At 40.5% G+C, this 14,686-nt stretch overlaps 1 long non-coding RNA gene across 1 annotated transcript; it reads left to right on the top strand.

Annotated features, from left to right (window-relative positions):
• The first annotated feature begins 340 nt into the window (after nt 1–340).
• LOC121346296 lies at nt 341–6,443 on the top strand. The gene is made up of 3 exons (XR_005954060.1): nt 341–438; nt 4,117–4,281; nt 6,127–6,443. It is a non-coding gene; the product is annotated as an uncharacterized LOC121346296 (long non-coding RNA).
• The last annotated feature ends 8,243 nt before the right edge of the window (nt 6,444–14,686 follow it).

Here is a 14,686-nt window from a genome sequence, read left to right on the forward strand (position 1 = left end):
TCACTATTATTAACCAGTTTCAATTCCTTTAAAAATGAACAGGGAGGATCCAAGCAGTTCAGATACCTTTATGCTGTGCACGGCTGTTAGAAAAAGTATCAAAGAACAGATACAATTTAAAAATAATGCACTTTTTAGAAAATTACTGTTTTCTTAGTACAATTAAATACTGTTGTCTGAACCCTTTAATACTACCCAGATGGCTAATAGAGAAAGAATGGTTATATTAGACAGAAGATTTTTATTAAAGACAGCTTTAGTTTTTCAAACAGCACAGGTTTTTCCGGCTGGCTGAGTGTCAGCCTTGCCTAGTGAAAACTGTTTTCCCTTGGAAAGAAGAGATGGGTATAGGATGTACCCAAGAAAAGACAATTCACTTGGCTGACCTAAGCAGAAGTATTGGCTTGGGTCTCTGAAAGGAGTTCTTTCTTACTGCTGGTAAGTTGTTCAGCAGCTATACAGATGGACTGGTTTTTTTGTTTGGGTTGTTTTTTTGGGGTTGTTTCTTTGGGTTTTGAGGGGGGAAACTTGGTCTTTGGTTTTGGTTTTCTTCCCAAAAGAAAAAAAAAAAAGGAGTTTGAAAATAGCAGCAAGCTCATAACAGATTTTGGAACCTTAGCAGATGGTAATGAAGAGAGTCGTGAGAGATATAGTAAAAAAGGTAATTTTCCACATCTGCAGAAGAGGAATAATGCAAATTAAGAAGGCAATTCTGAACTCCCAGACTAAAATTAAGGCATAGTTAGTTTTTCAGAAATAAGGAACAGGCTCCTGGTAGGAGGTCTGAATTTTCATTTGCCTCTTGAACAGCATGAAGTGTGCTGTCAGTTCTCAGTAAATAGCAACAGTCAAATGTAATGCTCTGGATGCTACGCAGAAACATATATATGTACCATGAAGTAGTAGGAATGTGACAGTATCAAGTTTTGGACTTTTCATGTTCTCTTCAAAAACTCCAGTTCAGAAACTATTCCAACTTTCTTTGATGCAAAAGTTTTAGGCAGAATAATAAGTAGCTTGATAAGTCTTTTCTTGCTTGCTTTCACGAAGTCTGGGCAGTCAGTAGAAAGAAAGAAAGGAGAAAAGGAGAAACAGAAGAAGGGTGACAAGAAAGCTCTGAAAACCTTCAGATTTGCTTCAGCTTGGAGAGGGTAGGAGGGAAGTTTAGAGTAACATTATACTAATTCCTCTTTGGAATAATTTATAAAATTGGATATGCAGATAATTCGCATACTGTAAGCAAAATTGGCCTGGAGACCACACAACCCAGCAGAGCTTCCAGAAGCCCCAGCTGTTCCTGTCCTTCAGGACACATCCTTGCTCAGTGCTTTGCTTACAGGCTGAGGTCTTTTTTATCACTGTAAACAAAGAGAAATTCAAACCAAGCAGCCAGCCCTGCTCACTGTCTATACACAGGGATTTCTGAGAAAGATGAAGAACAATCCCAGCTAGTCTGAAAGCAAAAGGACATTGCTTAATGACAGTTAATTCCTTCCTTTAACTTGCATTGTCCATACTCTTACTTGTATACGGATCATTGCTAAATGAGAGAAAGATAATAGAGAAAGCCATGGAAAAAAACCCTAATAGACATATTCCCTTCTGGGCATTCGTATGAAGAATCAAGCAGTTACTTTGGTTACCTTGTTTGTGATCTGTCCTTGCTCCTGTTAGGAAGGCTTGCAATTCCATTTACAGAGTCCCCCTCCATAGTGAAACAGTGTTCAAGCACAACTATTCATTTCCAAGTGGCAAGATAGCAACCACATGTTAACAATTTCCTTCTCAAGACCTAGATGCTGCAAGTGAAAAATCATGCCTTGGCTTTCTGCCTGCTTCTGTCTGGCTTAATTAGCTGATCACACCAACAATCTCAGCTAAAATGATTCTCAGTAAAAGGGCAGGGGGGAGCTGCTTGAGCAGAACTGGGTGAAGCTTTACACTGAGCTACTACCCTAGCAAGATCTGAGAAGAAAGGATCAAGGGCTTTGGCTCAGCACCTTCCTTATCCAGACAGAATTTGAATTTTTGGAGACTGAAAGCAGGATTCTGAATAAAGCCTGATGCCTTCTAAAACTGCAATAACTACTGCAGCTACACAAGTTCAAACATTGGTTTTGGGGATTGTGCAGATCACTGTAGAGAAAGAGAACCACTCTAAAACCAAGAGCAAATCTTTATCACAATCTCCCAAAGTGCTTTATGTTTAGAATCACTTTGTAGCAGTGAAAATTATGTTGAAGAGAAGAATCATAAACATTTGCTCCATTGGCTTAGCTTTATTTTTTTCCCAGTGACTGAGTGTCGTCAGCTCAATCATAAAAGATTATATTTTCCCTACCTCTTTACTGCTTGGTGGTGGCACTACACAGCAAGGTAGCCCCACTTCTTCAGCACAGAACTCATGTTTCAGTGCTCTGCCTGGAGGACTGTACAAAATAAAGTCTTCCATGGTAATCAAGTCAAAATGACATGTCCCCATTTCCTAATGCAACCCTGAAAGTGCTGAACAGCAGTAAAACAAACACTTAATAGCATTTGTGGTTTAAACACACTTAAAACAAAGATCCTAAAGCCTTTACAAAAACAAACTGCACTTCTCAACCATCTTGCTGGAATTCTAGTGTCCATCATAAAGATTTTCCAGCTACAGATTATTTTTAGTTCAAGGTTCAACTCAGTAAGTTAAAGCATACAGACTGAAAGTGCATCCAAATAGCATAGTCAGTTTAAGTTGTTTGATTTTTTTCACAATTTAAGATATGATGCATAGATCTCCAGTGAAGACATGATGGTTTATTCACATCATCCCACAGATGAAGAGAGTCCCATGTGTTTATTCGGTGCAGAGCTGGTTTGCTTCAGCAGACGAGTGCATATTAGCAAACTGAAAAGGAATGCAGCAGCCCATCTCCTATAAACACCATTTGGCTATTTAAGCCTACACTGCACTAGAAATAGAATTATATCTCACAAACACCACCAAATGCCGGAGCATATAATTTATTCACTGCACGCTATATTATTTTCAAATCAGATTTTATCTGTCTCTGACTATATAAAGCTGGGAAAATAGTCTCATGCACATGGAACACTTCTGCACTGAGGAATTATACCACTTTGGAATCAATTTACAGGCTATGCATTGAAGATCAATCTACAAGGCAGATTCAGATTTTGATTTGGGTCTTGCTTCTGGTTCAGTAACTGACCTCAGACGTGTTCCCCAACATTTGCTTTTCACTGAGACTTTGCTGGCTCTGCTTTCCTCTGTCCTATGTTATCTTCTGTTGCCATCCCTGGTATCTCCTCCTTGCTTAAACACAGTCTCTGGGATGTCTTCTCCAAGCTAAGAACAAGAATCCTAACATTGCCACAAACACTGTTCATCCAGGTGAAGACCATGCAGTCAGGTCTGTAGTCTGCAAAGCTTCCTACAAATGCTCCCTTCTTTTGGCCAAATAAGGACCATAATCCATTTTAATGCTTCAACATGTAAAGATGATTCAAATTAAAAAAATAGAAAGGTTACATTTGATGAAGGCAGATAATGAAACCTTAGGACACAACCGTGTCTAATCCATCTATTTCAAATTGGGAGTTTGAAATGTACTTTGGACTGTACAGATTTGCACACAGAGGATATGCTCTGATCTTTTATGCCTCCTCCTTTAGTTAAGTTAGGTTTTCACACCGACAGCAGAGCTATTGTGTGCATGACATTTACTGCTGGAAATGGATGCTGTGTCTTGGCAATGAATGGAAAAGCTGAGCATTAGCAATGAAAAGATATCTTCAGAGTGTTCCTTGGTCTCTTGTTAGTCATTCAACGTAGAGGAATTGAGCACAGAGGAAACATGCTGGGTGAATGTCAGTGTTCCCAGCTCTGCCTGAAGAAAGAAAAACCCTGCTATAAAACAGAGTATGGGCACTGAGCATGACAGGATCCAGATTTTCAGTGCACACCAATGAAAACCTTCCTGACAAGCAGAGTTCCAGAAACCCAGCTGGGGTTTATTTGGGAAACGTGCAGTTTTCCACATAAGAAAGTAAATTGGGATGCTTGATTTCAGATTGTATGGAAAAATCTAATTGCTCTGACTAATTTGTATTTAGATGCAGCTTTATAGCCTGCAGCAAGAAGACAGTCAATAGGCTGGAAAGTGTACTGTCATCTGAACCAGAAGTTCCCCCTTTTTTTTTTCTAACCTCCCTTGAGAATGGTGTCCATGGTTTGTGTCTGACTGCATTCCCAGGAGACAACACAAGCTCTTTGTACAGGTATGGCTCTAAGACTTTGCATTCACTCACCCTTTCACCAGGTTTATATCACTTACCAACTTCACCTGACTATGCTTTTCTGTCTATCTGGCTCAGTGTCCTCTGCTGAGACAGCAAACCCTTTCCCAGCTGAAGACAATTGCCACCATGCAACCTTTTAAAAAGGAATTCACAGCCTGGGTCACATCCCAAAGGCTGTGTGTGTGCCTGGCCGCTGTGTGCACAGACTGGCACCACAAGGGGAGAGGGGCCAGCTCCAGGCTCTGCCTGCCACAGACCTGCTCTGGATCTGACACGTGCACAGGGGCCCACAGCTTTATTCCTTTATATCCTTGTAGGTGATAATCTGAGGATGCACAGAACAAGCCACAGAACCTATGCAATTTAAAACTAACCTGGGTTACTCACAAAAGCAAAATACACTGGGTTTATAATCTAGAATTTTTACATCTTTCAAGCCAGAGCCAAATAAAAATAAAGAGCTTAGACAAGGCACAAGATGGTTGCTGTGATCTGCCCTTAGCAATGCCATGAGGATGACGCTCTTCTGACTGATGTGTTGTGTAATGATCTTTTGCATGTAATTCTTCATGCAATTAGACTGAAAGTTGCTGTCTAAAAGATCTGTTGAGCATTTATGCCCTGCATTCTCATTTGATTCATACTGAAAAATAGGGAATATATCTAGCCAGTCAAGGTGACACTCAAAATTGCTCTTTTTGCAGTACCATCCATTATAAATGTTACTTACAGCAGCCATATTTAATTTCATGCTGACAACACAGATTAAAAAAGAACCCAGTTTCATTTGATTACAGATTCTAAACAAAAGATAATTATTTGGCTACAGAAAAATGATCTAACAGCTTATTTAAAACCTGCTTCCTTCAGAGTTTCGACAACTCAGGGAAGGAGAGGGAGGAATTTAGTGAAAATTTTTTGCTGTTCTTAAAGAAGACGAAACTTAAGCAGAAACAATCGAGGATTTGACTTTCAGAAGTTATTTTCATTTATGTTAAGAAATTTCTGTTCCTGTCTTTCCTTTATGTCATTATTACAGTATACCATTACATATTGGCTTTTTGTTAGACAAAATTTTTCTGGTGAATCATGATGAGGTATAGCTTTGGCTCTTAAATGACATATAATTGTTTAATATTTACATTTTTTCACACTTTTTTTTTGCTAAATAAATTCTAGAACTCGCTGAACAGTGAGTTTACTGCATGATCAGTTTTAAAACATGCACAAAACCAATTCTGCACACAAATGTTTCTGTGGGAGAGTTAAAGCTGAAGTAATTTGGCACCAAAGCAACAGCGTGTGAGGCAAGTTTTTATATTGGACAGGCAAGGAAATGTGGTTATTTGGAAGAAGTAATTTAGGATAAAATATTTACACAAGCCAAAATCTAATCAAGGTGCTTGCTTCACTAAGTGTATTTACATAGGTCCTGGTATACTAGAAGAACCCTCAAAGGACACCCATGAACATAAAATGAGACAAATGCATTTACAAATCACGTTACAGGTCAGTGAACAAAAGATGCTGCCCTTGACACATAGTCACTGGTCTATAAAGAGAGACGTGTGTTTAATCTTAGCCTCATTTCCAGTGGACAGATGGCATTATTTTGCAAAGCCTGTAGTATCACAAGGCCTTACATCAACATTGCCACATCTGTAAAGTAACATTTTCCAGGCCTAGTAGGTAACAAGTTCCAGACTTGGTGATTTTTACCCCTAGAGGTCCCCAGAAGGATACGTGGGAATATTAATGGGAAGGCAGCACTGCTGCCTTTTTGGATGGTGCACTCCTGTTCACTTTGCTATCCATCAAATGCAGCATGAATTGGCAATGCCGTGCAGCTCTCCAGGACACTGCAGAGAGGAGAGAGAACCATCAGAGAAAATTACATCAACTGAGCTGCAGAGCACGAATGATAGAGCCAGCAGGGCCCAGTGCACCTTCCTTTATGCCATCATGATGCTATTTGACAGAAACCAGCTGCTCTGGTCATGTTCCTCACACTGTACCCAGCCCTGCCACCAGAACACGCAGACAAGACCCAAGTGTCTGATGCTCTTATGCTTTGTTTTGTTTTCAGCAATTTCATATACTTATGTAGATTGATGTTCTTGTAATTAAAACAAAGAATCACTATCAACAAAACTCTCAGACCTTTAATGAAATTCAATCTGATTTCCATGTCAGCATTGAAAATACAGTATTAAGCCTAGTAAAAAAAGACTTTTTTTTACTGCCTATTTCACAAGGAAATAAGCTGAATACATGTCTAGTGGCACTCCATCTCTAGTTATTCAGAAACTTCCTGTCAGAAATGAATTCTCTTGGCTTGCTTTACCAGAGGAATCGCTGCATACACACCAAATCAACAAATCACTGGGTAATTCATAATGATGGCTTATCAAGTAACTGATAGAAAGTGTTGCATGCGTAGGAGGACTAGACTAATCTTAGAAAAGAGAGGGATAAATGTTCAACACCCATTCCTAGATTTGCATTATTAGTGCCCTTATTGATGCCTAGCATCAGTGGGATAACACTTAATTATATTGGGGGGGTTTTTTGCTGAAGAAAATAAATCAGGATCAGTTTGGATGTGGCCTTGTTCTCAGGTGAGATAGGGGGATCCCTGGGTATCATAACAGATAACATTTTCCCTGAGCTGCACAGGGTCCTGGGGAGTCTGGCTCCTGACAAAGTCCCTGGTCCCAAAGCTTCCCCACAGCTGCCTTCCTGACCTATCTTCCAGGGGAAGAGTTGCCCCCTGGGCTGCCTGGATGCCCACTGGAGCATGGGTGGCCTGGCAGCAGGCTGAGCCAGCAGGCAGAGAGCCACATCACGAGTAAAGGCAGTTTCTGAGCCAGGCTGCCTCCTCACTTGCTTCTTTGCTGAACTTGAAAGTGGACATCTTGCTGTGGAAAACCTCGATGCCAGTGCATCAAGCATTCTCCTACTGGAAAGGCACCCCAGCACTGCTCCTGCTGCCTGGCAGAGCCACTGTGGTGTAGAAAGGTGTCCAACCAAAAGAGGGACAAGCTTTGCAGTTGGAGCAGTGGGCTGTTTAATGGGAGTCGTACTGCTCCTGGGCCAGGAAACGCCTGGGAACTGTTCTTTGCTCCTTAGGGTGCACAGCTGCACCTTGTCTTCCAGACTGGTCTGTCTCAAAAAGTGATTGTCACACTAAATTCTCCCAGGAGGAAGAGATTTTTTTTTTTAAATTTTTAATTTTTTTTTTTATTTTTAATTTGTAGTGAGTTAGAAAAACATACAAACAAAAGAGATTTCACAAAAATACTTCTATGATTATTGTTCTGGAGCACTCACAAAAGCTGTTGTGTTTGGCAATGAATTTAACAGTCACTTGTGTTGTTCAACTCTTTACCTTTAAATAACACTCCTAAATACTCCTGTACTGTTTTATCTGCCTGTTCCATGATGCTTCTGCAGGAAAAATTACCTCATATATTTGCACCTCCCATATTTGCACACTGTAACATTCATCATTAGAAAATAAACAGGAAAAACCACTCTTTGAATTCTGCACAGCCTAAAGCATCTCTTAAAACAAGTGCACTGAACAAAACCTTCCTGTCATTTTATTTTTTACTTCCAGGGCCAGGTTTGGAGCATTTTTTGTAATAAAACAGTGTACAGTACAGGAAGTGCAGACAGGCAGGAGCTGCAGTTTGCTCAGCAGTGGTAAGACTCCATAGGTCCAATCTAGAGAAAGCCATGCAGGAATCCCAAGAATGAGATGTTGTTTTACATGGACTACATGTCTATTGCACTAATAGTGTTTATTGCACTTTCTGGTTGCTTTCCCCTCTTCTATATTTTACTTCATTCCTCTTAGTACTGAAAAAAAACAGGCTTAAAAAACCAGGATCTAAATTCCGAGACTCCTGTGAAAGTTTTGGTGCAGACCTACATATAACACTTGTGAAGCCAAATGTGATTTCTATGCTTCTATGATTTTTGTTCTTTGTTCAATTTGCACCTTTTACTGTGTTCTTCATAAGCAGTTATACAGAAGTGCAGGATTTGTTTTACACCTCAAATCAAATTTCATTTTCAGCTGCTCCAGAAAAAGAACAGACCCCCTTATGCTGAAAGTCATCTCCTCCTGCTGCCTTTGGTTGCCCAGCATGATCGATGGCACATTTGTATCCTGAAGCAAAGGGAAGGGCCCTGCCATTTCTTCTGTGTTATTTGAGGTGGTGAGGTGGTGAAAGTGCTTTGTCATCTGATTACCAAAAATTCCAAGCCAGCAAACCCAGGGATCCAAACTAGCTCAAAAGGAACATAAACCAGGGTCCTGTGGAGAGCTGCTCCTCCTCCAAAGGATTTATGTCTTTCTCTACAGATCATAAAATATATATATATATATATATATATAAAATGGATCAAGAAGATAACCACAACTTTAAAGAGAACAGGTATCTACTCTTACATCCTATTCAAAAATGCCCTACATACAAAACTATGTACTGTAATCCCTACATGAAATGTTCAGTAGCTTTATACACTGCTGTAGGAACACTAGAAAAGATTTTTGTATATGAAACAATGTGAAGGTTTCCACTTTTTTGTCCTATAGCTAGTATTTTATGGGTTTGCATGCTCTGTCTCTTATTTAAAATTGTTCAGTGCAAGTTGTTGACAAGTGTATAATATCTGCACAGTGGAAATAAAACATTTAAAATCATGGAGCCATATTCTGCACACACTTACTCTGCTGTAAATCCCAAGTAACTCTGCTGACTTCACTGCATTTAAACTAGATTTGTAATGAAATTCAGAAATTGTTACGTACTTCCACTGATTAAGCTTCAAAGTCATGTACTTATGACCTTTTCGGAGTACAAAGACATTTTAGACAGTGTTACATAAGTGTCTTGCTAGCTACAGTATGACTTCAGTTAAAAAACAATGATGGCAACAATTACAATTTCGCATTCAATCTTCTTTAGTACTGCTGGAACTAAAAAAAATACTACCTTTTTTTAAAAGCTCTATAATATTGTTTTCACTTAGGGTCCTGTTCTCTGGCTCAAAGAAACACAAAAGGTATATCTAGAAGCAACTTACTTGGTGACATGGTTAATCCCCTTAAAAAAAAAAAAAAGAAGTGATTTTTTAAAATTGAACATTATTGCCTTCAGCATTGTCTCAAATGTCCTGAAGAATACAGCTTCTAGCACTTCTCAAGGAACTCCAGAACCTCAATATGCTGACCTGGGGTCTGTAAAATAACAGCCCAGTCCAGGGCAGTATCTTTCTCCTAGCAGCAAAAAAAAGTAGGAATGAAGTAAGACAAACCCAAGACAAACCAAGTAAGACAAACCAAGATCAAGCCCCTGAGATCTATCTGAGACAATACTCAATACTAACTCTGGAATTTTACTGCTTTGCACTGCCCCCAATGTTTTCCCTCTGGAAAGCACTCTCCATAGCCTCTGTCACGGAGCATGGATCCATCTCATAGATTCACTAGGCGATGTTAGACCCATCAAACATTTCTAACAGGACAGACAGGCCCTAAAACCTGGCTTGTTTTTGACACCACACCTGCACAACTCATTCACAGCTGGAGCAGTTCTGATGTGGAGTTCTGCAGTATACCAGTGGAATTGTGTTGGGGTGGTGCATTCAAGCAGAGGTTGCACAGCACAAGGTTTGCAACACAAATACAGGTAGTGGAGACAAGAAAAATCATTAGTTCATACATGTAAATACATACTGCATTCTCTGACTCTCTTATTTTTCTTCTGGTCAGTTATTGGTAGCAATTTTTCAATCTGCATGGAACATATTTTGAACTTGGGAAGTCCTTTTGGCTACATGGAAAAGGAATTACCCACTGTGTTACACTTCCATTCATGCTACTGATCAAGTTGGACTCATCAGAATCACAGAATAAGCTGTGTTGGAAGGGACGATTAAAGATCATTAAGTCCCACTCCAGCCCTGCACAGCACCATCCTAAGCCTTTTCAGTCATTTTCCATGGCAAAATAAATTCCTGCTACCACAAGCCCATGTGCATTACATACTGCGTGTTTTTACCCCTTCACTTCAGGATTTACTTTTACCATGCTATTTAATTTGGTCCCAGCATTTATGCACTGCAGGAAACTATTAACACATGAAACCTCCCTTTTTACAGATATGATCTCCTAATTAAACACAGAGTTAATTATCTCAGCCTTTATAACTGTGATTAATTCCAACAAGTTAACCTTTATTTTCCTTCTATGTTCAATACAGAGAACTGCTTTGGGTGCTTGCTTATCCCACTAAAATCCTCTCCCTGAACACTGCCTCCAAGCAATGGCTCTTCATAAGTTTGAGGAAGGAGGGACTGGTTGCCTCCAGAGAAGCTTTCTTGCTCTCTAGCTCTGCAAGTCCTCCAAATCCAGGAGCTTGGGCCAGACTGAGAATAGGCTGAAGAAAAATGCTTCCTGTCTGAGCTTCACAGTTACTTCTTCAAGTCAATGTGAGCCAAAAGTTCCCTGATGCACAAGAAGGGCTCAGGAAACATAAATAGCAGATTGCTCCAGCCAAAACACAAAATACTGCTTGAACATTGATGGAACATTGTATCTCAGGTGTGACAGGCGTCCTGAATGTGCCTTATGAAAGACTTGGAACTTGGCCTTTGTGTGTCTCCATTTATGAGCTGCCAAAGCTCATCTTGACAGGACACCTACAATGACACAACCAATTCAAAACCACAGAACCATTTAGGTCACAAAAGACCTTTAAGATCATCAGCTACAACCATAAACCTAACATTGACAAGACCATCAATGGAAATGGATTCAGTTTCAACTAGTTATTGTTATTTTTCTGTTTCTATTTTGAAAGCACTTAGGGCTACCCACTGCAGCTGATGCCTGATCATAGCAGAACTACAAGCTCAAGCAAATTAATTCAATCTATGCAAAGGAGTGCTGCTGCTTTAAGTTGGGGTCTGTCTGCAGTGAGTAACTTAGTGTGCAGTAGCCAGAGTGTGAATTTGCAACCCACAAATTCACCTGCACAAGGCTTTTGCATAGCCATTAGGAAAGCAGAGTTATTTACTGTAATATATATTGTATACTAAGAACACCCATAAAAATATAGTTCAAAGTAGCTAATGAACTATACATTCACCTCCTGGCTAAGTATTCACTTATTTGTTGCATGCATTAATGTACAACCTAAATTAGAAACCATATGAGTTGGTGAACCCCATGTTTCCTTTTGTGCCACGGCAAAAACAAAACCAGTAGCACTAACAGGTTAAGGTAGCAACAGGAGAGGAGGGACGTGTACTCCAGTAATCCACACAAGCACCAGCACTCAGTTCCTCTCCCACCCAGCTTCTCCCTCTGCTCTCCCCTGCACCAAAGCTCAGCGTCCTGCCCCATGGCTCAGCTTGTCCCCATTCCCTGGTTTGTCCACTCACTTCCCTGCTTCCTCAGGACTTGCTGCAGCCCAGTGATGGCCCCAGCCTGGCCCAGCAGAGCAGCCTGTTTCCTGCACGCCTCCTGACTTTCCACTGAACTGCCCTATCATCATCGCAGCTAAACAAATAAAAGAATTTCCATTTAAGAGGGTTTAATTATCTTTGATTTAATGCTTGTCAAAAGTTTTTTCCTCCTGATATAACTGATGTAAAATTCCAGGAAATTATCAGTTAAACCCAAGGAGAGTCTGAGTGGACATTTGTGCTGGCTGGACACACAGATAGAGAATCCAGCCAGAGCAGTCCCAGAATACATTGCCACGCTAGAGCATGCTGCTTCAAGTTTTCGGAATACTATTTTCTGCCATATTCTAACACATAACATGCAGTTTTTCCCTGTGTTCCCACAGCCATGGGATCTCAGTGGTTCCTGGCCCTGTGGGAGAAGGGTGAGGTGGGTGCCCCACACTGAGTCACAGAACCCCCTGGAGGTGTTACACATCCCCTGGCCTCCAGCCTGGGATGTGTGCCTCTCCAGATGCCAGCGCCAGGCCATGAGTCCTGATGCAGGAAGTGTGGCTCTTATGGCATCTGCTCTGCTTCCCAGGCTTAAAAGCATGGAATGAAAGGAGAATAAAAGCCCCTCTCCAAAGCAGACTCTTTCTGACACCCTGTGTCTGTATAATCTCAGTCTCTTGGCTGGGGCCTGTGGAGTAGTGCCAGCAGGAATACCAGCACAGGGCTACCTTCCTCACCATCTCCAGCAACACTGTTCACCAGAGATGTTTCTTTCACGTGTGTAAGATAATTTCCAAAACAAAGGATTTAAATGCACATGACTAATCTTATTTGGATTTTGTCCAGAAGAACTAAACAAAAACCTTTTAAATAATAAGATAATAACAGCAAAATCATACTATTGGATTTTAGAAATATTTATTCAATACTCTAAGAAATAACTGCTCAAAATATTCAGGCATGTACCAGAAGTTCTATCATTTGAGCATGTATTTTATGGATGTTTTTTGAGACTAACCCTTTCATTATATTTCTCTCTGCTCTGTTTCTTATGAGCCTGGCTGTTTTTTCCCCATCCCTTGCCCCTCTAGGTAATCACATTCTCTGTGCAGCTTCCTCCTCACTCTGCTTGGATGCCCTTTTCTGCAGTCATGCCTTCACCTTCTCCCCACCTGCCTTGCTTGGGTGTTTGCTCAGACAAGCTTTTCTTGCTATGGGACCTCTGAACTGATGGCCCTCTCTGCTCTCCTCCAGCTCTGCCCCTAGGAGCTTTGGAAAACTGAATTAATGAGTGTGGACAGCATCACTTTGAAAGGTGCCAGGCAGTTTACATAAGATGGAAAGACACACTTCTACAGCATCAAAGCCTCTGCAGGAGCAAAGACACATCTTGGCCTGAAAACAGAGCTCTTTTACAAGAGTTTTTGTGCTTAACCTTTTATAATATTCTGTTATTTAAATTACAATAAAACTGAATTCTGTTATTTGAAACACTGAGTGAGGAGGCTGCTATGTAAAAAGGGGTCAGAAAAGGTGAACCAGTTTCCCTGAATATCCAGCAGAAGGACAGGATTGTGTCCAGGAGACTTTTGTTTCCTGCCTTTATTCTTGCACATGACGTGCATTTTACGTGCAGGGTAGCTGCCCAAACACCATTTTTACTGATTTTTGCTGCTATTCCATAGGAAATGGTGACTGTTGTGCAGAGTGTTTCCAGCAGATTAATGACTGGATGGCAGCAAATGGTGGTCCATAAGTAAGGTGAAGGATATTAACTCCAAACAGTCCCTAAATCTTTAGGAAATGCCCTGACCTCTGTTGGTTATTGCTACAAAAACTGGGGAAAAAAAATCCCCGGCATTTTTTCTCTATGACATAACCACCACTGGTATGCATAGAATATATGTTAGTAAATCCTTTGGCTCTCTCTCTGAACTCTAGTCATCATAATTTGCTATTTTGAGGGAAATACGTGCTAATGTGCTGAGAAGAGTGAGGGAAGGAAACCCTTTATTATTGCTTTGAAAACCACAGTCAGAAATGAAGGCTCAGTTTCTAATTTTCTAAAGTGTCTTTACTTCCCTTAGCATCACTTTTTAAATTCTTATTGTTGTTTGGAACTTTAGGCTCCAATCCTTGGAGCCATTTTATTTCATTCCTTCCCCAGGGTAGGGGAAGGAATTTTATCTTGGAGGATTCACCAGAATACAACCATAGGGTGTTTGTGTGTGATAGATGTGTGTGCAGAGGAGGAAATGAGAGCAGAAATGCATTATCAGCATTCGAAAGGGACGCTATGGCTCAGACCACCAGCAAGCAGCTCTGGATGTAAATGGTGATGGACAAAGTGGGCAAAACTACGTCTCTGCTTGAAGGGAGTTATAAAAGTGAGAAGCTTAAAAGGAAGGTAGCTACTTCCACTTAATTCTTAGCACTTCACTGAGGTTTTTGTTGTGCAGTCTCTTCTCCCCTGTGCATTTCATCCAGCATGTGCTCCTCCTACCAATCTGCTGTATGGACATTTTATTGCTTTTAAGAAGCTCTCAGAAGACACTTCAGCTTATGTGAGGACTAACAAGATTTCAGTGCCCTGTGTCCTTGTTCCTCACAAGACATCACTGCACAAACTATTCCAAGGAATTCTTTCAGAAGGGACACCATACTGTTGCCCATAAATCTAAAGGCAGCAGATGGCAAAATTAAAACTATGATAACACTAAGTAATACAAGTTAATTAAATAAGACAGAAGAGTACTTTAACAAATGCTATCCTGCCTCACAAGTCAGCAGTATTTTAAAGATATTGCTATTGTATTTCCATCAGAGTCAGCAGTAGATGCAACAGTCTTTGGATAAGATCCTCTACCTCCTGGCAGGCTATTGAGAAGGAGACAGAGGAAAGATCAGTGCC

This window comes from Onychostruthus taczanowskii, unplaced genomic scaffold (assembly GCF_017590055.1).
Source record: "Onychostruthus taczanowskii isolate IOZ18803 unplaced genomic scaffold, ASM1759005v1 scaffold8, whole genome shotgun sequence".
In the NCBI taxonomy this organism is placed as follows: domain Eukaryota; kingdom Metazoa; phylum Chordata; class Aves; order Passeriformes; family Passeridae; genus Onychostruthus; species Onychostruthus taczanowskii.